Consider the following 27,197-nt stretch of genomic DNA (forward strand, 5'->3'; position numbering starts at 1 on the left):
TCTTTATTTTGATGAGTAGGTTTGTTAACTTTCTTCGTGGTTACCTTGAAATTTACCCTTGTCTTCCTAGATTTGAACCAGTCTATTATTACTTGGTATCGCCTTGCCTTCCTCTGCATTAGAAGTTTTTATACTTACACTGTTTATTCCCTCCTTTATTGTTCTGATGCTGCTGTTATTTACAGATTAACCTCTCTGGTTCCCTGTTGTAATTCTTTTGATTTTGCATGGTCCTTAAGAGTTCATTTCCTAGATTGATATCTGGCTAGTACAATCCTGTGTCCTAGATTCAGCCTGTGGTCTGATGTTGTTTGTTCACAGATCGAAGGACTCCCTTTAATAAGTCTTGTAAGTTTGGTTTGGTTTTTACATATTTCCTTAATTTCTATTATCTGTAAATGACCTAATTCCACCATCATATTTGAATGAGAGTTTTGCAGGGTATACTATTCTTGGCTGGCAATCTTTTTCTTTCAAGGTTTTATATATGTCACCCCATTGCCTTCTTGCCTACATGGTTTCTGCTGAATAATCCAAGCTTAGTCTTATTGTTTCTCCTCTGTACGTGACTTCTTTTTCTCGAGCTGCTCTCAGGATTCTTTGTTTGTCTTTGGTTTTAGCAAGTGTGATTATGATATGCCTTGGTGATTTTCTTTTGGGGTCTATCCTATATGGGTTTTGTTGAGCTTCCTGGATGGTCAGCTTTTCATCTTTCATGATATTGGAGAAGTTTTCTGTGAGCAGTTCTTCAGTGATCCTCTCTGTGTCTTCTGTTTTCTCCCCCTGTTCTGGAACTCCGATCACTTGAAGATTTTTGCTTTTGATTGTATCCCAGATAATTCTCAGGTTTTCTTCATTTTTCTTCATTCTTTTTTCTGATTTTTCCTCAAACGGAGTTGTAGCCAAGTGTTTGTCTTCAATTTCACTGACCCTATCTTCCATCGTTTCGAAACTGCTCCTGAGCTCTTCCGTGACACTGTCTATTTCTGAAATCTTGTTGTTTATCTTTTGGATTTCTAATTATTGTTTTTGTATGATTTCTAGTTGTGAATTTATTTTAGCATTTTGTTCCTGTATTGTTTTCCTGAATTCTTCCATTTTTTGTCTGTATTTTCGATGAATTTGTCTTTTTTTCCCTCATTTTTGTCTGCTTTTTGCTTCAACTCTTGGATAATTCTGAATATTAGAGATTTTAATTTCCTATCAGGTAGGTCTAGTGCCTTTTTTTCTACTGGAAGGCCATCTGGTGTTTTATTTTAGAAGCCTACTGGAACCATCCTGTCCTGTTTTTGTAAATGTTTTGATATTGTCTGCTGTCTTCGGGGCATTCAGCGGTTATTTTCCTTGTTTATTGATTATAGATTTGTTTATTTCATCCTGCCTTTTTTTTTTTTTTTTTGGTTATATCTGAGCAGGCGGGCTGTGCATTCTTTGTTGTTTGCTCATCTGTGAGTACGTTACTTTTCACCTCTTTCTACAGTGGGCAAGGTCAGTCATTCAGGTATGGTGCAGCAGGGCAGGTCCAGCTGAAGGGGAGTTGCTGGGATGGGTTGTTTGTGGCATGTACTAGGGCTGACAGTGAGGACTGGGAATCAGTGCAGGGCAAGTTCCAGTAGGCTGTGCCTCTGCTGCTTGGGAATGTGATGTTCAGTGCATGGTGCAGGAAGGCAGGAAGGAGGGGGTAGATTGTGATGTGTGGAACTAAGATGGGTATGGGAAAGATGAAAGAGAGGAGAGAGGAAAAGGAGCCAAAAACATACACACAAACACAAAAGAGTGCTAATGGAGCTTGCTATTGGAGTGGGGAGATGAGAAACCCAGAAAGGGGGAAAAACAAAAAAGAAAAAGGGTAAAAGAAAAAAATGAATAAATGGAGAAACTGGAAATGAGGAAAGACAAAAAGGGAATAAGAGAGAGAAGAAAACAAAACAAAGAAACAAACAAACAAAAAAAATGAGAAAAAAAAGCCGCCAGGCGTGTCCCTTTAGGACTGTGCAGAGTAAGGGAGTAGCTTCCAAGCCATGCAGTACCACCTGGCTAGAAGGGGCTCCCAAGCTGAGAAAAGTAAAAGAAAACAAGAAGACAAACAAATCAAAACAGAACAAATCAGAGCAAACAAACAAACAAAAAAGCCCCGGGGATCCCCACCAGCATGACAGCACAGGCCGGGAAGCAGTTTCACAGTCGAGTGGTGTTTCACAGCCTTTTCAGGAAGAAGCAAAGATGGCACATGGAGCCAGGTATTTGAGAGAAAGGAGGGGGAGGTGGTGAGAGGAAAGGAGGAAATCTAAAGAAGCATAACAAAGCAATACCAGCAGCCAACAAAAGGCACTTAGGCAGCCGGCCGGTGCCGGCGGGTGGAATCCAGGTGACATAGGGGTGAAGCTGGGGCTTCCCGGCCAAGAGACTGTAGTTGCAGGAAGCAGAGGAGGCTAAGTGGGAGTGAAGAAGAGTGGGGAGTGGGAAAGCCTATATCGCTGGATACCGTTTGTTCTGTCTCCTGCTGAAACTCTGTGAAGCTGCTTTCTCATACTTTCTGTTCACTGATCTCTGATAGGAGTCCAAGATGGCGGATCTGTGCTGTGGTAGCTGATAGGGGACCACTGCGTGTATCTCTCCTCGCTCTCTGTTCTTAGTCAGTTTTTTATTCCATTCAGTGCTTGGCTGAGTTTTTTATCTCTTCATTTGATGCTTAGGGTTTCAGGATTGACACGTGACTCTGTTTGACTTAGTTTTTCTGATCATTGCTGTGGAGGGACAGCATGGTGCTTCTGACTATAGCGCCATGTTGCTCGGAAGTCTTGAGATTTTTAAGGGCCACAAGCTTAAGCCTGAGTTAATTCTTAGTAAATTTTAGATAGCTTTATTGAGGTGTAATTTACATATCATAAAATTCATAGTCCAAGTTTTAGTAATTTATACAATTGTACAATAGTCATCACCGTCGAGTCTTAGAACTTTCATCACCCCAAAAAGCTCCCTCTTGCCCAGTTGCAGTCAATCTCTGCTCTTATCCCCAGCCCCAGGCAATCACTGATCTGCTTTTTGTCTCTGCTTTGCCATTTTTAGAAATTTGACATTGCTGGAATTATACAGTGTGTAGTATTTTGTGTCTGGCTTCTTTCATTTAGCATGGTCCTGTTTAGTAATTTGAAAGAATTGATAATGTAAAAAGCTTTGAACTTGGAATCGTAAGATTTGGATACTAGTGTTGGCTCTGCCACCTAATGTTTAGACTTGGATAAGCCATTTGTTCCCTCTGTGCCTTTCTTTTTTTCTCCATAAAATGAAGTATTTTGATATCCTTCTATTCCAATTTTCACAGCTGGGTAGACATTCACTGAATCTTTTCTTAGAATGTACCTTAATTTTTCTCCTTAAAATATGGTTACTGTTTTTTTCTGAATCAAAAAATGAGGCTTATAGTCTAATAGGTGATTCAGCAATGGACAAATTTGGGGCTCTCGTGAAGAATAAAGGTGAGTGATTAAACTTTTCCTTGGAAATTTCCTAGTTCATGTGTACAGCTCTGAGAATGAGGATGATCTTAAATGCTGAGTTAATATAATGGATTTTTGAAAAGAATAAAGGCAAAGTTGAATGATTCTCTGAGGTGGAGCTTCAGAAACTGTTGAAGCTTGAGTAGTGAATGATTGTGAAGATAAGAAAAAGACGATGTGTGTTTTAATTATTTTCTGTTTTGGAGGTAGAAGGTAGAGTGTGGGTTGATTTTAGTGCAGGTTTGAAGGTAGAGTGTAGGTTGATTTTAGTGCAGGTTTGAACCATGTTGAGTTCATGGAAGCCAAATTGGAGTCAGACTGTTTTTCCAAGAACAAAAGGAAATGTATGGCTACTGTTGGGAAGATAGTCCTAGGACTCATCAGGAGGCAAAGCTGATAGGTGACAAACTAAGAAAAAAATGCGAATGTGGGTGATTTAAAAAATACGTGTGTGTAAGTGTTTATCCATATGTGTATGTTTATAACAGGAGTAGACAACTGACTAATATCAGGTATATCCAGAGGTGTAATGTATATCCAGAAGTGTAATGTATCTTTTCAGTACAGTATAAAAAAAGATAGGACATTGAATAACAACTAGCTAAATTTGAAAATATGAGTGCTGTAAACTACTTTCAGATATTCAATAATTTGACTCTAAGAAACCTTCAGGGCTTCTTGTATTACCCATAATAGTAGAAAGTATGGCTATAAAATGATCGAACTTTTTATTTTTATCCAACATACTAGAATGTATAAGTGGTAACCCACAGAGCAGATATTGTGGAGGAGGGGAATATAACTATAAATATATGTTAATGATGCTTTCATTACAGCAGCATAAGAAAATTTGTCTCATGCTTTATAGTCACATTTTTGTTTAGAAGTGGTATTTCTCATTTAGGTAAACCACCTTATACCTAGAAATAGTCCCAAATCAAACCTATCTATATTTAATGAATGAAGATTTGTCACTTCTGACAGTGTTATAAAGATTGTGTTAAGACTTTAAAGCAGTTCCAAAAGTTGAATCCCAAAGCTGTTTTATGCAATGGCAGCATTCTAGGAATAAGTGTAGAGCTTTCTGAGGTGACTGTTTTTATGACAACAGTGTTCTTCTTTTGAACATGTGCTGTGCCATATTTATTTAAAAATGATCCACTGCATTTGTAATACATAAAAGTACCTAAATGTGAATTGTGTAATTGGAAAAATTTCAATTTAAAGGAAAAGAGACACACATTTCTATAACTTCTGAAGCTTCAGAATATTGAAGACCATCATTCATATTTTTCAGAGACTTTTCCCTTTTAATTATAGTAATAAATGAGTAGCTGTCATTTCTGGTTGCAAACTGTGAGAAAATACAATTTCTAAGTTTAGAATTTTTATTATCTATATAGTTATCTCAAATACTTATCTCTAAGAAAATGGATATTAAGGATTTCTTGAGTAATTAAGTACTACTTTGATGTTTAAGCAAAGCATCAGAACAACACTAGAACCACATTAAAGCAGTAAAGATGATTATTCTAAAAGTTTCATAACAGCAAAGAATAGATGGGGTAATACACAGTGGAAAAGAAGAATATCATTACCTCAGATCAGATTTAGAAGGCTGTCTTTGTAGAAAGAAGAATAACAATCAGATCAAGTAGACTAAAGAATCTGTGCCTTTCTGCTAGTTAAGCGAAGATGAGATGGACAATTAATTAGAAAGCAATCTCCAAAATACTTGCTTTGTTGGTTGGCATTTCTTTTTTAATTGACTTCTTAAAGGAGCTATTTCAGACCTTTTCTACCGCTTTGTAGCCCCTATTACAGTATACTACCCTCAGACTTTGTAGGCTGTTTCACTGACTATTTTTTTTTTTTTTTAAGATTAAACAAATTAAGACCATCCAACAGAATGTCCTTCAGCTTTGCTTTTCTCTGTCTCTAAATTGTGTAATTTCCCCAGCTCTGTCCCATATGGTGTCAGAAATGTGTTCTTTAGGCTTTCATGGCTACCTATCCTGTCCCTTCTAGCTGTTAGAATATACAGTGAAACCTGTGATAGGTGGAACTTGATGGGACTGCTTGTTTTTCCAGGTAGCGCAAGTTTTCCACCTTTGATAGGGTGCAGTCTTACCTCTTTTCTATTGCTTGTTTTAGTGGAAAATATTTGAATTTTCCTTCTTTAACAGTGACTACCTTACACAGGTTCTGGCTTTTGTTAGGTTGCCATCGAGTTGGTTCCGACTCATAGCGACCCTACGTAGAACAGAACGAAACACTGCCCGGTCCTGTGCCATCCTCACAATAGTTGTTGCTATGCTTGAGCCCATCGTTGTAGCCACTGTGTCAGTGCATCTCATTAAGGGTCTTCCTCTCTTTGCTGACCCTCTCCTCTACGAAGCGTGAGGTCCTTCTCCAGGAACTGGTCCTTCCTGATAACACGTCCGAAGAACGTGAGACGAAGTCTCAACATCTTCGCTTCTAAGGAGCATTCTGGCTGTACTTCCTCCAAAACAGATTTGTTCCGTCTTTTGGCAGTCCATGGTATATTCAGTATTCTTTGCCAGCACCATAATTCAAAGGAGTCAGTTCTTCTTTGGTGTTCCTTATTCATTGTCCAGCTTTTGCACGCATATCAGGCGATTTAAAATGCCACGGGTTGAGTCAGGCATACCTTAGTCCTCAAAGTGACATCTTTGCTTTTTAACACTTTAAAGAGGTCTTTTGTAGCACATTTGCCCAATGCAATATGTCCTTTGATTTCTTGACTGCTGCTTCCATGGGCGTTGATTGTGGATCCAAGTAAAATGAAATCTTGACAACTTTCGTTTATTACAATGTTGCTTATTGGTCCAGTTGTGAGGATTTTTGATTTATGTTGAAGTGTAATCCATACTGAAGGCTGTAGTCTTTGATCTTCATCAATAAGTGCTTCAAGTCCTCTTTGCTTTCAGCAAGCAAGGTTTGCATGTATAGGTGTTTCCTGTTGGTATCTGCATATCATAAGTTGTTAATGAGTTTTCCTTTAATCCAGATGCTGTGTTCTTCTACTGTATTTTACTGTATAGATCTGCTCATTACCTCCTTTTCCGTTTTTATTTCATTCTCTCCTAACAACATCTTTAATGGCCTTTAAAAAAAAAACTCTTTGCTTATTCTTTCTTCTTCACCTCCCCCTACCATTTTTGTATTGCCCAGCAGTCCAAATGACTAAACAGTACATGTCTATTACTTCAGTTTTGCTACTTTCTTGTTCACTGAACTTATTCCCTTTATAATTACCAGTGACCTTCTGAATTGCAAATTGAGAACTCTTTAGTCTTAATTCTCACTTCTTCAGATTTGACACTGAACTCTTTTTCTTTCTCCCTTTCTCTTATAACTTTGTAGTCATCCTCGTTCTCCTGTAGATTCTAGCCAGTTCTCTTTTTATTCACAAAGTCAACTTGTTTCTCAAGTGTTTACGTTGTATATTTTCTTTCTCCAGATTCTTTTCCTTGGAATGTTACCTGTTCTTTGGCTTCAGTAAGTACGTTTTTTAGATGACTCACATACTGTAAATGCCTGAACTCCACTTCCCAGCTGGAGATCTCCACTGATTGTCAGCTCAAGCTCAACAGCAAGCTCCGCATCAAGCTCAGTATGCCTAAATTGGAATTTGTTTTCTTTACCTAAAATATATTCTTCTTCCTAAATTTCCTTTCTCTATTATTGGCTTATCTCTCCCATTATCCAGACTTGAATTCAGAGCTGTCTTTGAATCCCCTTCAGATCCTTTCACTTGTTAAACTCTGAATTGTATTATGATAGTGTCTACTTCATTTTCTCCTTTCTATTTGTTTTTTACTACATCAGTTCGGATTCTCATTACTACTGACATACACATAAATAATTATGATTTGGTTATTGCTATGCTAGGAGGAGAGTAAAACCAAAAAACCAAACTCGTTACCGTTGAGTGGATTCTGACTCATAGCAACCCTATAGGACAGTAGAACTGCCTCCATAGGGTTTCCAAGAAGCGCCTGGCAGATTCAAACTGCTGACCTTTTTGATTAGCAGCTGTAGCTCTTAAGCACTACACCACCAGAGTTTCCAGAAGGAGAGTAGGCAGAGGCAGTTTTCACTAGGGAGTGATAGGTGAGAGGCTGTATTGAAAGGAGATGACTTTTAAGCTTAACATCAAAGACTAAGTAGGGGCATTCCGGGCTAACAAACTGAAGAAAGACTAATAAATCTTTCTTATATAAAGTTCATCATATGTTGTCAACTCAGAAGACTTTTGTTTTAATCCTTACTGCTAGTACATGTGTTTCTTATTACTATATGTTATTGTCTTCATATATTGATGAATATCAGTGAATGAGCATGTAAAGGCAAACTGACACAGTCATATATATCTTTATTATCAGCTTTGAGTGAGTGTTGTTGTTAGTTGCCATTGAGTCAGCTTCAACTCATGAATATGTATAACAGAATGATACAATGCCCGGTCCTCTGCCATCTTCATGATCTTTGGTACGTTTGAGTCCATTGTTGTGACCATTGTGTAGAGCCTTCCAACCTAGGAGGCTTATCTTTCAGTACTATATCAGACAGTATTCTGTTGTGATCCATAAGGTTTTCATCGGCTAAGTTTTGGAAGTAGATAGCCAGGCCTTTCTTCCTAGTCTGTCTTAGTCTGGATGCTCTGCTGAAACCTGTCTACCTTGGTGACTCTGTTGGTATTTTAAATACTGATGGCATAGTTTTGCGTATCATAGCATGATACAAGCCACCACAGTATGACAAAGTGACAGACAGGTCGTGGTTGAGTGAGTAGAGTAGTAAAATATCAAGTGGTGAGAAGTGAACACTACCTGCATTGAAGATTTAAAATCTGACTAAAATTTACGTTAAAAGCTGCCTTTAAGGTTCCTGACTGCTTGGAATGTGAATCTTCAATGGGCAACTGTTTTCAGTCTCCTTATATATGACTTTATCTTTATTTTTGCATCTTTTCACATATGTATGATTGCCCTACAGTTGAGTTTGATAATATCTTTATGTTAATAGCCACTAATACTGAAAATAAATTAAGTGAAGCCCACAGCAAGTAAAGAGATAATTCACTATTTTTTGCTTCCTTAGAGAAGCAAAATGTTTTGTGTTTTTAAAATGAGAGGCATTAACAACAACAACAGTTCTATAATGGCTTAAACAAAAGGGAGTTTATTGGCAATGTAAACAGAATAAATAGAGGTGGAATAGTCCAGGAACACCCAGATTCAGGAACCTAAATGATTTCTTTAGGATACTCTCCATTTCCTGGCTTCACTTCTTCTCTGCCTTGGTCTCATTTTCTGTTTATATTAGAAGGCTTCTTTCATGACAGAGATGCATAGCCCCAGACAGATGTGAACTTACCATTTCCCAAGGAAGGACTCTAGTGGGCCTGTCCCTGGTTTTAATCACTATGGGGAATTGTCATTGACATTACTATCGGAACCACATAAAATGGGAGAAGATCAGTTCCCCAAAGGATTCTTAAAAACCCTTTGCTGTTGAGTAGATTCTGACTCATAATGACCCTATAGGACAGAGTAGAATTGCCCCATAGTGTAGCCAAGGCTGTAATCTTTATGGAAGCAGACTGCTACATCTTTCTCCCATGGAGCAGCTAGTGGGTTCACCCTAGACAGTATAATTTAATCTTGCCCACCCTTTTATTTTTTTTTTGTTTGATAGGTCTTTTGAGCATCTTAATATGTAAGTTCACCTCTCAACTCTCTTTTCCTTACAATTTAGCGATTGAACCCTGGCCGTTTGACTTGTAGAGTTTCCTATAATTTGAATTCTGCTGATTGTATGTTTATGGTACAATTCAGTGTGTTCTGTTCTCTGTATTTCCTGCAAATTTTGAGCTGGATCCTGAGGTTTGATTAGAATCAGGTGTGGTCCCAAGATAAAATAGAAGGACATTTCATGTTCGTAGATTGGAAGACCTAAGATTGTTAAAATGTCAGTACTACCTAAGGCAATATGTAGATTCAGTGCAATATCCATCAAAATTCCAACAGCGTCTTTGCTGGAAAAGCCAATCCTCAAATTTATATGGAATTGCAAGGGGCCACAAATAGCCAAAGCAATCTTGAAAAAGAACAAAGTAGGAGGACTCACACTTCCTGATCTCAAAATATATAGCTATGGTAATCAGAATAGTCTGGTACTGGTATAATGATAGACATGGAATAGAATTGAGAGTCCAGAAATCTGTACATCTCTGATTAATTGATCTTCGACAAGGGTGTTAAAGTCATCCAGTTTATTAAAGAATAATTTCTTTAATAAATGGTGCTGGGACAACTGGACCCATACCTCATACCATATATAAAAATAACTTAAAATGGATCAAAGACCTAAGTGCAAGATCTTAAAGCATAAAACTCTTAGATGAAAACATAGGATAATACTCCAGGATATCAACAGTGAAGTCTTAGATATGACACTGAAAGCACAAGCAACAAAAGACAAAGTAGATAAATGGGACCTCATCAAAATTAATAGCTTTTATTCATCAAAGGACTTGATCCACAAAGTAAAGAGACAACCTACAGATTGGGAGAAAAATTTTGGGAACTGTCTTAGTCATCTAGTGCTGCTCCAACAGAAATACCGCAAGTGGATGCCTTCAACAAAGAGAAGTCCATTCTCTCACAGTCCAGTAGGCTACAAGTCCAAATTCAGGGCGTCGGTTCCAGGGGAGCGCTTTCTCCATCGGCTCTGGAGGAAGATCCGTGTCATCAATCTTCCTTTGGTCTGGGAGCATCTCAGCGCAGGAACCGCAGGTCTGAAGGACGTGCTCTGTTCCCAGCACTGCTTTCTTGGTGGTATGAGGTTCCCATGTATCTCTGCTCACTTTTCTCTTATATATCTCAAAAGAGACTGGATTAAGACACTATCTAAGATGCCATCAGTATAACCTCATCATAGTGATCAAGTTTACAACACATAAGGAGATCACATATAACCTCATCATACTGATAGAGTTTACAACACGTAAGGAAATCACATCAGATTATACGATCATATACTACTGGGAATCATGACCTAGCCAAATTGCTGCACACATTTTTTGAGGGACACAATTCAATCCATGATAGGAACCATATATCTGATAAGGATTTGATATTCAGAATATATAAAGAACACCTCAAACTTAACAACAAAAAGACAGACAACCTAATAAAAAAAATGAACAAAGGACTTGAATAGACTTCTCATCAAAGAAGAAATGCAAATTTGCTTATAAGTACGTGAAAAGATGCTCAACATCATTAGTCACTAGGGAAATGCAAGTGAAAACCACAATGAGATATCACTTCACACCCACTGAGATGGTTATAATAAAAAAAATGGAAAACAACAGATGTTGGTGAGGATGTGGAGAAATAGAGACCCTCATCTATTGCAGGTGGGATTGTAAAATGGTAGAGCCTCTGTGGAAAACTGTCTGGTTTCTAAAACGGTAAGCATAAAGTTATCATATGATACAGCAATTCCACTTATAGGTACAGTAAAACCGCAAAAGCCAGAACCTGTGTAAGGCAGAAACCTGTCAGAGAAGGAAAACTCAAATATTTTCCACTAATAGAGAGAAAAGTGGTAAGGCTGTGCCCTGTCAAAGGTGGAAAACTTGAGAGACCCGGAAAAACAAGGCAGTCCCATCGAGTTCTGGCTCTCACAGGTTTCACTGTATATATCCAGAAGGATTGAAATCAGGAAAACAAACAGATACATGTACACCAGTGTTCATTGCAGTACTCTTCACAATGGCCAAAAGATGGAAACAACCTGAATGTCTCTCAGCAGACGAATGGATAGACAAAATGTGGTACATACATACAGTGGAACCTTGTTGTTGTTAGGTGCTTTTGAGGAGGTAGCTCTTGCCTAGTCATGTTTTGAGTGCCTTCCAACCTGAGGGTCACATCTTCCAGCACTATATCAGACAGTGTTCCGTTGCTATCCATAAGGGTTTCACTGGCCAGTTTTTTTTTTCAGAAGTAGATCACCTGATCCTTTTTCCTAGTCTGTTTTAGTCTGGAAGTTCTGCTGAAACCTGTCCATCATGGGTGATCCTGCTGATATTAGAAATACCTGTGGCATAGCTTCCAGTATCACAGCAACACACAAGCCACCATAGTACAACAAACTGACAGACAAATGGTGAAATGGAATCTGACTTAGCTGTAAAGAGAAATCAAGTCCTGATACATGCCACAACATGAATGAACCTTGAAAACATCATGCTGAGTGAAATAAGTCAGTCACAAAAGGACAAATATTATATGATTCCTCTTAAATGAAATATCTAGGATAGGCAAGTGTATAGAGACCAAAGTTTATTAGTGGTTATGAGGAGCGGGTAGGAGGGAGAGGGAAAGGGGAGCTCATTGCTTAGGGAACAATGAGCTTCTGTTAAGGGTGATGGAAAAATTTAGATACTGGTAAAGATGATGGTTGCATAACATAATGAACACAAATAATGCCACTGAATTCTGCATGTGAAGAAGGTTGAAATGACAAACGTTTTGTTACATATATATTTACCACAATAAAAAAAATGGTAAAAAAAATAAAGACTATAGGTGATAGGTTTACTGGGAGGCACTTGATGTCTGGTTGAATTTCTTTTTGTGACGTTAACAGCCACTGATACTCATTGCCTACTCAGCAATATTTTTATTTATTGGAGGTTGCAAAATCGTGATATTCTAAATGTTTCATTTGTGACTTAGAATGCTTCCATACGCTCGCCTCATCTGCTGTTTGGGTATCCAGTAGCACAATTCACAAGGGAAGGTAGATAAATGCTTGATTCAGTTCCTTTTATTTACCAGTTTTCGAAGTATGCATTTTTTCTCTTTAAACCTTTGAATGTGATCATTTAGTTGTTTTTTTTTTTTTTTTTAAGGATCATTATGAACTCACGGATTTAGACATATTTGGATTTCCATCCATTGACAATATGTTTAACGAAGCTCAGACTGTCCCATCTTTGACCAGTTGGGGCCTCTTCAAGAGATTTTTGAATCTTTCTTATATAACCTATTTGGTCTTTGATAGCTTCATTGCTGTTGTTATGACAAGTCTTTTCCACGCATATTTTGTACATTTTCTGCTGATTCTGTGGAATTGGTCATTTCTTCAAATATCCTTGGCAATGGATATTATTATAGATAGTTAATCCTAGTTGAAGAGCACGTCAACTAAGAGCCCCCAGTAAAAACTTTTATTTGACTTAACACATTGCCTGGAACATAATAGGAGTTCAAAAAATATTTATTGAATGAATATTAGGATGTGAATATCTTTAGGTTGCTATTGTTAGTTGCCATCAAGTCAGTTCTGACTCATGGAAATCCCATGTGTGTTGGAGTAGAATGGTCCTCCGTCGGATTTTCAAGACTGTGATCTTTCAGAAGTAGATCTCCAGGCCTGTCTTCTGAGGCGCCTCTGCGTGGGTTCCGTTCGCTAACCTGGGTCGTAGTTGAAGCGCTTAACTGTTTATGTTACCCAGGGGCTCAATTTTTAGGTAAAGGCACATAATTTGTTACCGCCCCCCCATACCGCAGTGCCTGGCTCCTAGGTGCTAGGTAAATGTAGTGAAGTGGATAGGAACATGGTCTTTGATATCAGACCTCATGTTACCATATATTGGTTGTGTGATCTTGAAGAAAGAAGTCACTTTATTAAACCTCTGTTTCTCTCTCTGTGTAATGGGTTAATAACTAGCTCTTAGTTTTGTTGTTACAAGCTTTATGTGAACTGTTTTAAATTAATCAGTATAGTGGCTGGTACATGGTATTAATAGAAGGTAGCTATAATTATTACACTCAGCTTTGATTCCTACCTGTCTGTCAGTGGAGGCTCGCATGTTTCTGTGATGGTGAACAGGTTTTAGTAGAGCTTTCAGACTAAGGCATACTAGGAAGAAAAGCCTAGTGATTTACTTCTGAAAAATCAGCCAGTGAAAACCCTAGGGATCACAATGGTCCAGGGCCGCCATGAGTTGGGGGCCAACTTGACAGCAGCTAACAACAACAAATAATTATTATTGCAGGTAGTCCCTGACATATGATGTATTCAAGTTACGAGGAACTGCAGTTACGACCGTCTGGTTTTTTTTTTTTTTTTTGGTGTATCTTATCATTAGTAATAAGTACAGTACAACACATACAGTGTTGCAGTGCATAATTTGCTGATGTTGTCATTCTCATATGTTCACTCACAGATGTTGAAAGATCAGATTTATAAAGATACTGATAATAGAAGGCAATAATAATGAAAACAAACAAACAAAAGAGGTATTCGACTTAACATCAGAACGGACTTATGACGGAGTCGTCAGTATGGAATCGTGTCATGAGTTGGGGACTATCTGTACTGTTATTATTGGGTTTATATATTTTCTTCAACTGATTGCCTGATTATATTTTATTTAATATCAGTTTAAACCCAAATGCCTGCAGTATATATACTGACTGATGTGAGAAGCAGCCTAGCAGCAGTCTGGGTAACAAAAGTAACTAATTTGGCAGTATGGATTTCCTGTCTCAAATGAATATCGAAATAATAGTTGCATGTATTAGTAATTTAAACCATGTTTGCCAAATTGACTATTAAGCATTGTATTTATGGTTTTATGCTCCTCAGATAGACAAAAAGCAAAATAAAGATGTGTTTTCCATTGTACACCAAATTAACTTGTGAGACAGGTAGTCTTTAATTTATAAACACCCTAGATTTAAATGCCCTAAAGAATAGAAATTGCCAGTGTGGAAGCTTTTCTTCTGAGTTTGTCCCTTATTCAATTTAAATAACTTGGGAAGTGAATGATACCTATGTAGAGGAATGTCATCTCTAGGTGATTGTATGGGATTTCAAATGGGCACCACTAGTTTTTCTTCTCTTTGACTCCAGATTCTACTGTTGAATCTCTGCCTCACTGCCATGCTGCCATGATGTCAGGGACATCTTTGTTCTCACTGACAAACATGGAGGCAAATGAATTCCTGGAATCACAGTTTGGAACTTGGAATATGAATATATACACACAGATAGATGCGTGCGCATGCACGCACACACATATTTTCTTATCTTGATGAATGATAGCTAGGTATAGTTGATATATTACTGTTTAGTACCAAATGTGGACTGGCCTGGGAATTAATTGAATTATTTATAGCATGTTTTTATGGGAAAGTGCGTTCTAAGTTCTGAATAGGTTTTGAAACAGGCTGTTCGTATATGGTAGTCTGCCTGTTTTTGCATTATGAAGACCACATTGCTTGCCAGGTGCCAAGCATGAAATGTTTGGTTCATTTACTAGTTTGTAATCATCAGGAATTATTTATCTGACTGAGTTTGGGGTTAAGTCGTGTACCACAGACAACTTACCCTTTATATTGAGACTGATATTACTGAAAAATATATATAATATATTCGATATTTTGTTAATGAATGATTAGAGAACTGTAACTTTTAGTATGTGTAATATGGTAGATTGGAATGGAAAAACTCTGATTTTGGAATCAGATCTGTGTTAAGTTCTAGCCATGTCATTTACTAACTGAGGGTATTTCCTTGATGTAAAATGGAGATATTTATAGGGTGGTGATGAGGTTTTAAATGATTTAACAGTAGTCTATATAAAGTGCTTGGTATGCATTAAACACTCAATAGCGTACCATTAGATCCTTAATTCGTTGCAGTTACTGTAGTTCTGTGGCAACTTGACATGCACAAAAGCAGGCATTTTACTCAGCTAAGTGTAGAATTATGTTTTGAAAGGTATGGTGATGTATGTTGATATCTGTTTGGCTATGTTAGATAAAAGATGCTTTAATTTTTTACATTCTTATAATGCTCATAAAAAGCATTTATTAAGTGCTTATCTGTTAAGGAAAGTTCAGGTAGCAAGTAAAAAGTGAATAAAATAATGCGCTATTTACTCTTTAAATTGTTATTATAAAAGTAGTAATGTTTCCTTTGGTAGGAAGCATTATTTTATGAAGTTACTGGCTAGATTTTTTATTATCTGTTAAATAAAGTAGTAAATTTTTAAAATGCATTTTAAACATAGTTTATCAGTGGCCGATACTGATGTACAAAGTTATTTCAATTAGAAAAAGTGAAGTGGAAACCTTAAAATATGAATGAATTTGATAATTGTTCTTATTTTAATCTGATGATATAGATATAAATGTTTAATTTCATATGTTTACAGTCTGGTTTCAGGTTAACAAGCTTGAGCTTCTTAAACAAGAAGAATAATGTTCCCTGACTTTGAACACTGAAAATGATTTGTGAGAAAGTTTGTCTGAGTTAACAAATACTTATTTAAACAATGTTGTTTGGCTAGTTTAATGACTAAACTTGTTGCCGTTGAGTCGATTCTGACTCATAGCAACCCTACAGGACAGAGTAGAACTGCCCCATAGGGTTTACAAGGAGTGGCTGGTGGATTCCAACTGCCCACCTTTTAGTTAGCAGCCTAGCTCTTAACCACCTAATGACTAGGCCACGGTAAATATGAGATGCCTAGAGAAAGTTTGTTGATAGGTATCAGATACTTAAAATGTTTAGCTGGCTTTGTGGAAGGTGAGGTAGGAGGTTATTCATTCCTTCTGCCTCTCCTCCCTTTCTTCTTCTCCCTCTTCTCCTCACAGGGTTCTCTCCCCTTTTCTCACAGGCTGCTTCTGTCTCTGCGTTTCCCTTTCTTTTCCTTCTTATCCCCCTCTTCACAACCCTTTTCTTTACTACCCTTCTCCTCACCTTCTCCTGCCTCTCCTCTTCCCCCTCCTCTTCCTCTTCCTCTTTTTCTCCCTCCTTCTGTTCCCCGCCTCCCCTTCCTCCAATATTCATTCTCTACTGAGATGTGATCTAACTTTTTTCTTAACCTCTGAAACATTTCAAACATACTGGAAAGTATAGAAAATAATATAGCAGACATCTGTTTATCTACCACGGAAATTAAGCAGATGGAAGGGCAAGCAGAAGAGTACAGATTCATGACTCTTGTTCACTGCAGTATCTTCAGCTCTTTGAAAATACCTGGCTTTTAGTAGGTTCCCAACAAATATTTGTTAACAGATCAACAAAGGAGAACCAACACATACTCAGAAGAACAAAAGAAGTATCAAGTGTCAAGGCTAGAGTGTTTGAAGAGTAGTCCACAGTGTCAGACTATGAGAGAGTTTTAGTAAAGATTGAAAGTAATCCATGGGTCATTGGTAACTTGGGCAGTCACTGGAAATAGTTTTCATCATAGCATACACCATGAGAGAGGCAGTGTGATGTAGTCATTTAAGGCCTAGGTTCTGGAAACAGATTGCCTGAGTTCAGATCCCATTTTTTCACTTAACTATCTGTATGTCTTTGGGAAGCCATGGTGTTTCAGTTTCCTCTTCTATAAAGTAGGCATGAATTTAGAACTTAACTCATAGGATTGTGAGAATTAAATGAGTTAACTCGTAAGAAAAAAAGCACTTTTAGTTTGTCGTATTGTGGTGGCTTGTGTGTTGCTATGATGCTGGAAATTATGCTACCAGTAGCAATAACAAATAACAAAACATATTTTTGGTGGTATTTTATTTACATTTTGTTTGTCATTAGTTGCTGTGAAGTTGGCTCCGACTTGTGGCGACCTTGTGTATAACAGAATTAAATGTTGCCTGGTCCTATGACATCTTCATGATCATTGGTATATTTGAGTCCATTGTGTGGCTGTTTTCTCAGTCCACCTCATTTAGAGTTCCCTGTTTTCGTTGATTCTTTACTTTTCCGAACATGATGTCCTTTTCTAGTGATTGATGTTTCCTGGTGACATGTGCAGAAAAAGTGAGCTGAAGTCTCGCCATCCTGGCTTCTAAGAAGCATTCTGGTTATATTCTAAGACTGATTTGTTTCTCTGGCAGACCATGGTATATTCAATTTTATTTACATAGCTGCTTCTTATTCTGAAAACTTGAGAAACTTTGTTTTCCTGTCATAGTTTTATGTAGATCTGAAAGACGGATCGTAACAGCTGCTAAGTAAACAGTTGTGAATTTTAGAGTTATTCCTATTTTCAAATATTAAATATTAATTAGTAATACTTATGCACTGAATTCCAGTGGAAGCAGAGAGAGCTGATAATTTTCTTTGAGCTTTTAAATTTACTTCATTAAAAACCACTGAGCATTTTAACATCAGTGATACATTCGATACAGAGAAATTCACAATGAGGAAATATTTAGGGTTTCTAAAATTACCTTCTGTTATATTGGAAAAGACATGTTTCATTGTTTACTAAGGGAAAATAGTATTTTAAGATAAATAACAATGTTTAGTTAGTTTTCTTTTAAACATTAGTTTTACTTTTGCTGAATTGAATGACAATTTTTAATTCTTGTTCTGTAGAGGTTGGGAGAAGTTTTCTGACAAATCAGTCTGTTGCTGTTTGGTAGTAGTTCTCAAAATTTTGTTCTTAAGAACGCTTTATACTCTTAAAAATTATTGAGGGGACTGCAAAGAGCTTTTTTTTGGTGGGGTTATATTGATAATTTACTATATTAGAAATTAAAACAGAGAAAATTAAAACTGTTAATTCATTTAAAACCAGTAGTAAACCCATTACATGTTTACCTGAACAACATATTTTTTTTAAAAAAATAACTGATTTCCATGACAAAAAAATTAATGAGAAGAGTGGCATTGTTTTACATTTTTGCAAATCTCTTTAATGTTTGCCTTAATAGAAGAAGACAGCTGGATTGTTATCTCTGCTTCTGCGTTCAGCATGCTGCAATATGTTGTTTTGGTTGAGGAATATGAATAAAATCTGGCCTCACACATATGTAGTTGGAAAAGGAAGAAGTATTTTAATAGCTTTTTAGATGATTGTGGAAATTTTTTTTTGATATTACACCAAAACTTGACAAATGGTAGTTTCTTAAACTGTGAAATCTGAAATTGTATCGTAGTGAACCTTTTTACTCTGTTACATTAAAATCCACGGCTCTGTCATACACATTCCATGGATCTTTTACCCATACATGACTGGCTAACATTAAGCTTGGATCATTTGGAAAATAGTGGTTCACTGAGTTATGCAGATCTTCCAAATGTTGACACATTCATTATACAAATATGAAAAAATCACACTTGTTAATCTCACCAGAAAAGGAACCTGTTACATTCATGGTGGTGAATGTTTTTTGAAATTCTACTTCTGACTTGAAACTTGGAATTTATCACTGACAACTTTCACTTGATGGATTTACTTTGTTCATTTTTGAGAAAATGTCTGCCAAATACTCAAGTCTGAGCAACCGTAGTTCTTTCAAGTAAAAACAGTGTTCCACAAAAAGTGGCTAGTTCTGCTTGCAACTCACAACAATCCCGTAAGTGCTGTCCTTGAGATAATCATTGTACTTTAGTATACACAGAAATGCATTGTACATACTTCCATTTCAGTACACAGACTATTGAAAAGATGTATACCTAAGAGTTGAGATTTAAAAGGAGCAAAAAAAAAAAAAAAAATTGTTCTTTATCAGGGATATTCTTAAGTGAAACTTGAGTGAAACACACGCACATTGTGTGGAAGTGAAGCATAGAATGACTGTTAATATAGTTTGGTGCCATTGCCTTAATTTGTTGGAAGATACCAGTTGTTTATCTATCTCTGTTTTTCACAGTCCATATAAATGTTAACTCTGTAAAAAAGACAAATAATGTCTCAGTATTGTTATGAAAATAGTTCTGGCTTTGTGGATTCCTGAAAGGGTTTTGGGGATCCCAGTGAATTTGTGGATCATGTTTTGTGCTCTTTTGGCCAGTTTGTGAATATATCTTTCAGTTATTAGAGGATAAGTTATTTGCTGATATCTTTTCCTACGTGCATTTTCGAGTTCAACTTCTTGAGAGAAATTTCATAGCTTTAAGCTACTGTGCGTTTTTATGCAATCCAGGTAATATAAGTAAGAACCAATCTTGAATATTGATTATTTAACAGTCCCAAAGGCTTAGAAAAGTGGAGGGAAAATAATTTTGCCTTTGGTTTGAGCGATTTTTTTGGGATCAAGGTTTAGAAAAAGCAAGGGTAATGCTATTTCTTAGGAAAAGTATGTACCAGTGCAGGTTGGTACAAAAGCTTCAAAATATAGATTATCCTTTTATCTTTAAATTATGTTCCCAGAGCTCTTAGATCCTGAGAAAGTGGTATTGGAGTTTTGGGGCTGCAGGAAGAGAGGTTGAAGGGTTCTAAACCTCCATCCCATCCCTACTAAAACTAGAGCAACTTCACTTTAATTTCTTTTTTTTTTTTGCATTGGAATGCTGTTTAAAATTTTAGTTAAAAAACAAAACAAAACAAGAATTCTGTTGCTAAAAATGTTTATAAACTTCAAGTTTATCTTTAGAACTTATTTCTGAGTAATTTGGTTAGTTTTCTCATGCAGATTATTAGTGCTGGTATTTATTTTGGGGTTCATCTGTTTTACACATATTTAGTGAGTATACCATTTGTGGCAGACACTTACTGGGTGCTGTGAATGAGTAAGACAGAAGGCAGACATCGACAGACATGGTCCCAGTCTCTACCCCCTGTACCATCCAATTTCGGATCTTACAGTGTAGCAGAATATCCTCCACCCTTAAGTTAGTCCTGGGTCGGGTACCTAGCATCTCTTTTCCAATCCCCAAATTATTGCCTTAGTGACATTTTAATTTTTTTTGTAAGTTTTGTATTTTTAAATAATTTCAGACTTGCAAAAGAGAATAAGAATAGTACAAGGAATTCTATATCTTTCACCCACTTCCCTCAGATATTAATATTTTACCACATTTATCATTTTCTCTTAACAACAACATAGACCTTATTTAAATTTCACCAGTTGACTAGATAATATAGCAAAAGAAAACATTTTCTCCCCTGCTCTAGAATTGAATTCAGGGTCATGAGTTGCATTTAGTTCTCTCTCTCTAGTTTCCTTCAATTTGGAAAAGTTTCTTTGTCTTTCTTTTATGACACTGACAATTTTGAAGAATATAGGCTAGTTATTTTGTAGAATGTCCCTCAGTTTGAGTTTGTATAATGTTTCCTCTTAGCAGAATCAAGTTATGCATTTTTGGCAGGGATGCCACAGTAGTGATGTGTCCTTCTCAAAATGTTATATCTGGAGATACATGATATTGATTTGTCCCATCACTGGTAATGTTAAATTTCATCAATAGCCAGTTTTCTTTACTATTATCCATCGCCATGGAGTCGATTCCAATTCATAGTGACCCTATAGGACAGAACAGAACTGCCTCATAGGCTTTCCAAGACTGTAATTTTTACAGAAGCAAACTACCATATATTTCTCCCGCAGAGCGACTGGTGAGCTTAAACTGCCAACCTTTTGATTAGCAGCTGAGTGCTTAACCATTGTGTCACCAGGGCTCCTCCTTCTTCACTATAAAGGAACTATTTTTTCCTTTGTAATTAATAAGTATCTGTGGGGAAATACTTGAGACTATCTAAATATCCTGTTTCTCATCAGACTTTCATTCACTAATATTGCATCTCTTTGTGGAATTTTGACAAATCAGTTATTAATATCATGGTTGCTAAATGGCGAATTTTTACTTTTATTAATTAATTTTCTAATAATACACACAGACATGCACACACACGAATGCTTATTTTACTCAGTGCTATCAATATACTGTCATTATTTATTTTAATTCTCAGATTGTTTTTTAGTTTTGGCCTGTGGGAGCTCTTTCAAGTTGATTTCTGTGTCCTTAAGACCTATTTTCCTCATTCTTTGAGCTCTTCCTTACTTTCTGTTACAAAAGGTATTCCAGGTCCATCTTAACCACTGGTGGTGCAGTGGTTAAGTGCTTAGCTGCTAATGGAAAGGTCAGTGATTTGAACCCACCAGCTCCTCTGCGGGAGAAAGATATGGCAGTCTGCTTCTGCAAAGATTACAGCCTTGGAAACCCTATGGGGCATTTCTGCTCTGTCCTATAGGGTCACTATGAGTTGAAATCAACTAGACGGCAATGGGTTTTAAGGTGGAAGCAGCCATTTTTCTAAGGAGTCCCAACTTCTTTTAGTGGAGAATAGTATGGTGCCAGTTGTTGTGCTCATTGCTATTGGGTGTCATTGCTTCTAGACTCTCTCAGTTGATAGAGTTAGGAAATACACACACGTGTGCATGCATACACACAGAATACACATATATATTCATATCTCTGTATGTTTCTATATATCTGTAATTGTGAGTGCAAATTGGTACCTCCAATTTTAATAAACACTACAGGGTTCATTCTTTTTTTTTTTTTTTTAAATAGTGTTTTGTTGTGTTTTTGATGAAGGTTTACACAGCAATTTAAGTTCCCATTCAACAATTTCTACACAAATTGTTCAGTGGCATTGGTTACATTCTTTGCAATGGGTGGATATTCTCAATATTTCCATTCTGGTTGTTCCGTTTCCATTAATCTAGTTTCCCTGTCCCCTTACATTCTCATCTTTGTTTTAAAGAAATTGTTGACTGCTTGGCCTCATATAAATGGTTTTTTAAAGGAGCACAGTACTCTTGGGTGATAGTCTTTATTTTGTGAGCCAGTGTTATTTAGCTAAAAGGCGACCTCAGGGGCTAGTTTTGGTTCAGGGTTTAAATAGTATCTCAGGGCGATAATCTCTGGGAGTCCACCAGTCTCAACTGCTCCAGTAAGTCTGTTTTTTTAAGGAATTTGAGGTTCTGTTCCACATTTTCCTCCCATTCTTTCAGGGTCCGTCTATTGTGGCCCTGATCAGAATGGTTGGTAGTGGTAGCTGGGCACCATCTAGTTCTTCTGGTCTCAGGCTGAGGAAGTCTCTGGTTTATGTGGCCCTTTTTTCTCTTGGGCTAATATTTTCCTTGTGTCTTTGGTGTTCTTCATTCTCCTTTGCTCCAAGTGGGTTGGGACCAATTGATGCATCTTAGATGGCTGCTCGCAAGCTTTTAAGACCTCAGATGCCACTCACCAAAGTGGGATGCAGAGCGTCTTACAGTTTTTTTTCAGATGGTAAATCAGCTTTGCATTCTGGGGATAAATTCCACTTGGTCATGTTGTACGATCCTTTTTATATGTTGCCAAATTCAGTTTGCGTTTTTTTGGAGGATTTTTGAGTCTATATTCATTAGAGATATTTATCTGAAGTTTTTTTCTTGTAATATCTTTGTTTAGCTTTGGCATCAAGTAATCCTGGCCTCATAAAATGAGTTGAGAATTGTTCCCTTTTCTATTTTCTGGGAGAGTTTGTTAAATTTTGGCATTATTATTAAATATTTGATAGAATTCACCAGTGAGGCCATCTGGGCCTGAGCTTTCTTTGTGGGTAGGTTCTTAATTACTGATTCAATTTCTTTACTTATTAGGGGTATATTCAGATTTTTTTGTTTGTTTGAGTCAGTTTTGGTAACTTTTTTGTCTTTCTAGGAATTCATCTAAGTTGTCTAATTTGTTGGCATGAGTTTGTTTAGGGTATTCCTTTATAGGAGTCCTTGAGGTGACAGAAACGGTTCGGTGCTTGGCTACTGATAGAAAGGTCGATGGTTCAAAACCAACCAGACACACCTGAGAAGAGAGTCTTGTTGATTTACTTCTGAAAGGTCACAGCCATTGAAAACCCTATGGAGCACAGTTCTACTCTGCAACACATGGTTGCCATGCATTGGAATCGACTAGACAACTGGTTTAGTTTTATTGGTTTATTCCTTTATAACCCTATTAATTTCTGTAAGTGATGTCCACGTTTTAGTCCTGATTTTGGTAATCTGTGTCTTCCTTCTTTTTTTCTTCGTCAGTGTAGCTTAAAGGTTTGTCAGTTGCTGATCTTTTCAAACAACCAGTTTTTGGTTTCATTAATTTTTTGTTTTCTATTTCATTGACTTGCACTATAATCATTATTATTTCCTTCCTTATTCTTGCTTTGGGTTTAGTTTGTTACTTTTGTTTTTTTGAGTTTTTGAGGAGGAAGCTTAAATTTTTGGATTTTGATCTTTCTTTTTTAATTTAAACATTTATAGTTATAAATTTTTCTCTAAGCACTGCTTTAACTTTATCCCATAAATTTTTATTTGTTGTGTTTTTATTTTCTTCACTGCTCAAAATTATAAACATATTTCCCTTGTGATGTCTTCTTTGACTGTGAGTTACTTAGAAGTCTGCTGTTTAATTTCCTAACATTTTTGGTTTCCCAGATTTCGTTTTTTGCTGATTTCTAATTTGATTTCATTCTGGTTGGAGAACATACTATGTATGTTTCAGTCTTTTTAAATTTATTGAGACTTTTTTTAGGCCTACCATATGGTCTGTCCTGCATAATATTCCATGTGTGCTTGAGAAGAACCTGTATTCTGCTGTTGGGTGGAATGTGGAATGTTCTATAAATGTCAGGCCAAGTTGGTTGATGTTGTTCAAGTATTCTATATCTTTAATGGTTTTCTGTCTAGTTGCTGTATCCATTATTGAAGTCCCTAACTATTATTGTTGAGTAGTCTCTTCTCCCTTCCATTCTGTTAGTTTTTGCTTTATGTATTTTGGGTATCTGTTGTTACATATTTGTGTGTAATTGTTGTGTCTTCCTGATGAATTAACTGTTATCATTTTAAAATGCCCTTCTTTGTAACTAGTAACCTTTTAGTCTTAAAGCTTATCTTTTTTCCCTAATATTAATAAAACCACTCAGGCTCCTTTTTGGGTACTGTTTACATGGTCTGTCTTTTTCCATTCTTTTACTTTTAACCTTTTTGTGTCTTTGAATATCATGTATATTTCTTGTAGATAGCATATAGTTGGATCTTGTTTTTTTTTTTTTTTTTTTAAATTCAGTCTGACAGTCTCTCTTTTGATTGGAGTATTTAATCCATTCACATTTAATGTTGTTTTATCTATGATTGGATTTCTGTCTGCCATTTTACTGTTTTTTTCTGCATATCTCATGTCTTTTTTGTTCTTCTGTTCCTCCTTTATCACTTTCTTTTGTATGAAATAGATATTTAGTGGTCTACAATTTTAATACCTGTCATGGGTTCAATTGTGTCCCCAAAAAATATGTACATCAGTTTGGCTAGGCCAAGATTCCCAGTATTGTGTGACCATCCACCATTTTGTCATCTGATGTGATTTTCCTGTGTGTTGTAAATCCTGTCACTATGATATTAAAGAGCTGGATTAGCGGCAGTTATGTTGATGATATCTACAAGATTAGATTGTGTCTTAAGCCAGTCTCTTTTGTGATATAAAAGAGAGAAGCGAGCAGAGAGACATTGGGACCTCATACCACGAAGAAAGCAGTGCCAGGAGCAGGGCGTGTCCTTTGAACCTGGGTTCCTGCATGGAGAAGCTCCTAGACCAGAAGAAGATTGATGACAAGGACCTTCCTCCAGAGGTGACAGAGAAAGCCTTCCTTGGGGCTGATGCCCTGAATTTAGACTTCTAGCCTAGTAGACTGTGAGAGAATAAGTTTCAGTTTGTTAAAGCCATCCACTTGTGGTATTTCTCTTATAGCAGCATTAGATGACTAAGACAGTACCTTTGTTGATTTTTTAAAATATTTTAAAGTGATTGTCCTAGACCCTAAAATGTGGATCTTAATTTATTGCAATCTACCTCAGAATAATACCACCTCAATTTCAGTAAAATATAGAAATTTTGCTTCAATAGAGCTGCCATTCCTGCCTCTATCTATGTTGTTAAACCAATAATACTGTGCTGTATTTATTGCTTCGTGTTGTTTTTAGCCTTGTAAAGAAGCTAAAAAGAAAAATATAGTCTTTTATATTAACCTACATATTTACTATTTATGCTTTTCTTTATTTTTGTGTATTTTGAATTATCTCGTTCTAATATTGCTTCATTCCTTCCCATTTTCACGCTAATTTGTCACATATATTACATCTGTATATATTCAAGACTAACAATAAAATTTTATAATTATTGTTTTATGCAGTTGTCTTTTAAATCAGTTAAGAGAGGAAGGGTTAAAAAACACATTTATAAACCATATTTATATTGTCTTTTATGATTATTATTCTGGTAGTTACTTTTACTGGTACTCTTTATGTATTTGTGTAGATTTGAGTTACTGTCTGGTGTTACTTCCTTTAAATCTAAAGAAATTCTTTGATATTTCTTGTTAGGGAGGTGTATTAGCAGTGTATTTTTTCAGTCTTTATTTATCTGGGAATGTCTTTATTTAGCTTTTATTCTTGAAGGATAGTTTTGCTACAAATAGAATCCTTGGATACAGAATGGTCATATGGACTAAAATGTCACTGGAGATGTTGTTGAGGAATAGGACAAATGCAGATACTGGTTTGGAGATAATGTAGAGACAAATGTAAATGAGTTTAAATTAGTAGAGTTGGCAGAATTAAGAAGGAAGCAATCTGAGAAGACTATTCAGAGACACTCTGAAACACAGCTGTTATAAGGGAGAAAGAATGTTGCCTAAAATGTAGTGGTGCTGGAGATGGCCCAAGATGGCGGCTTAGTCAGACATACTGTGCTGTCCCCCTATGGCAAAGACCCAAGAAACCAAGTGAAACAGATACAGATCACAGTGCTGGAACCCTGAGCACCAAATAGAAGGGTAAAGAATTAGATCGAACACCGAATGGAAAAAGAAATTGAGTGAAAACAGTGAAAGAGGAAAGATACGGAGCAGAGGTGCTCTGCAAGCCATTCTGGCACAGTGTGGCCATCTTGAGACAAAGTCAGAAGTGATCCTAGGTGAGGAGCACAGGAAGGCAACTTCATGGAATCGTTTATAGGAGACAGAGAAACTGTGTAGACATGCTAGGAGTGAAGCAAGATTAGCAGAACATAAGGAGGGATCTAAGGAGGGAAAGTACAGGAAAGAGGGCAAGAGCTCCAGGGATCCTGGCATCCACAGAGCAGGGAGGGAGCCAGGATCCAGAGACAGGATTACTTACCAGTGGCGATCCCTAACCATTAGGGTGGGTGGTGCAATGGACTAATAGATCCATAGAGTGTCGCAGGAGGTCCCCCACCCAACTGGTCTCCAGGCAGCACCCCCCTCACGTCCCTGCCACCCCTGGCTGAGCAGCAGAGTGCCCTGCTTGCACCTGGTCACTTGCTGACCCTACACTCCCTGGCGAACGTCAGAGAGTGCCTGTGCACTCCTGGCTGCCTGCCACCCCTAACCCCTCCCCCAGCCGAACGATAGTGTCCTATGTGCTCCTGGTCGCCTGCTGCCCATGCCTCCCCAGCTCTCCCCTGCCAAGTGACAGACAGCACCCCGTGTATTCCCGGCTGCTCACTGCCACCGCCTCCTCCCCCAGCTGAGCAGCAGAGTGCCCCATGTGCTCCTGGCTGCCCTCATCCCCTGGCTGAGTGGCAGTGAGTGCCTTGCACACTCCCAGTTGCCCACTAGCTCTGGCCCCCCCCCACCAGCCAAGTGGCAGAGAGCACCCTGTGCCCTCCTTGCTGCCCACATCCCCCTGGCTGAGCAACAGAGGTAGCGCCCTGCATGCTAGCAGTTGCTTGCCTCACCGGCTCCCTCCTGGCTGGGTGGCAGAAAGTGCCCTGCACGCTCAGGATCACCCATTACCCCCAAACCCCTGGCCGAGCAGCAGGGAGTGCCCTATATGCCCCAGATCGCCCCCTTCC

The 27,197-nt window shown here is 37.4% G+C and overlaps 1 protein-coding gene and 1 pseudogene across 7 annotated transcripts in view; both read left to right on the forward strand.

Moving 5' to 3' along the window:
* The window catches only part of FUT8 (fucosyltransferase 8), a 361,848-nt gene that overhangs the window by 9,513 nt on the left and 325,138 nt on the right, over positions 1-27,197 (forward strand). Inside the window, exon 1 of one of the 7 annotated variants that reach the window (XM_023726292.1) lies at positions 24,936-24,954. The exons of the other annotated variants lie outside the window; for them this stretch is intronic. The gene's annotated coding sequence lies outside the window, so the exon portion shown is untranslated. Of the gene's footprint in view, positions 1-24,935; positions 24,955-27,197 lie in introns of those variants that run through there. 7 annotated transcript variants of the gene reach the window in all.
* The window catches only part of LOC105757032 (serine/arginine-rich splicing factor 3 pseudogene), a 46,110-nt pseudogene continuing 22,358 nt past the window's right edge, over positions 3,446-27,197 (forward strand).

The sequence above is a fragment of the Trichechus manatus genome, unplaced genomic scaffold, assembly GCF_000243295.1.
Source record: "Trichechus manatus latirostris isolate Lorelei unplaced genomic scaffold, TriManLat1.0 scaffold00010, whole genome shotgun sequence".
NCBI classification, from domain to species: Eukaryota; Metazoa; Chordata; class Mammalia; order Sirenia; family Trichechidae; genus Trichechus; species Trichechus manatus.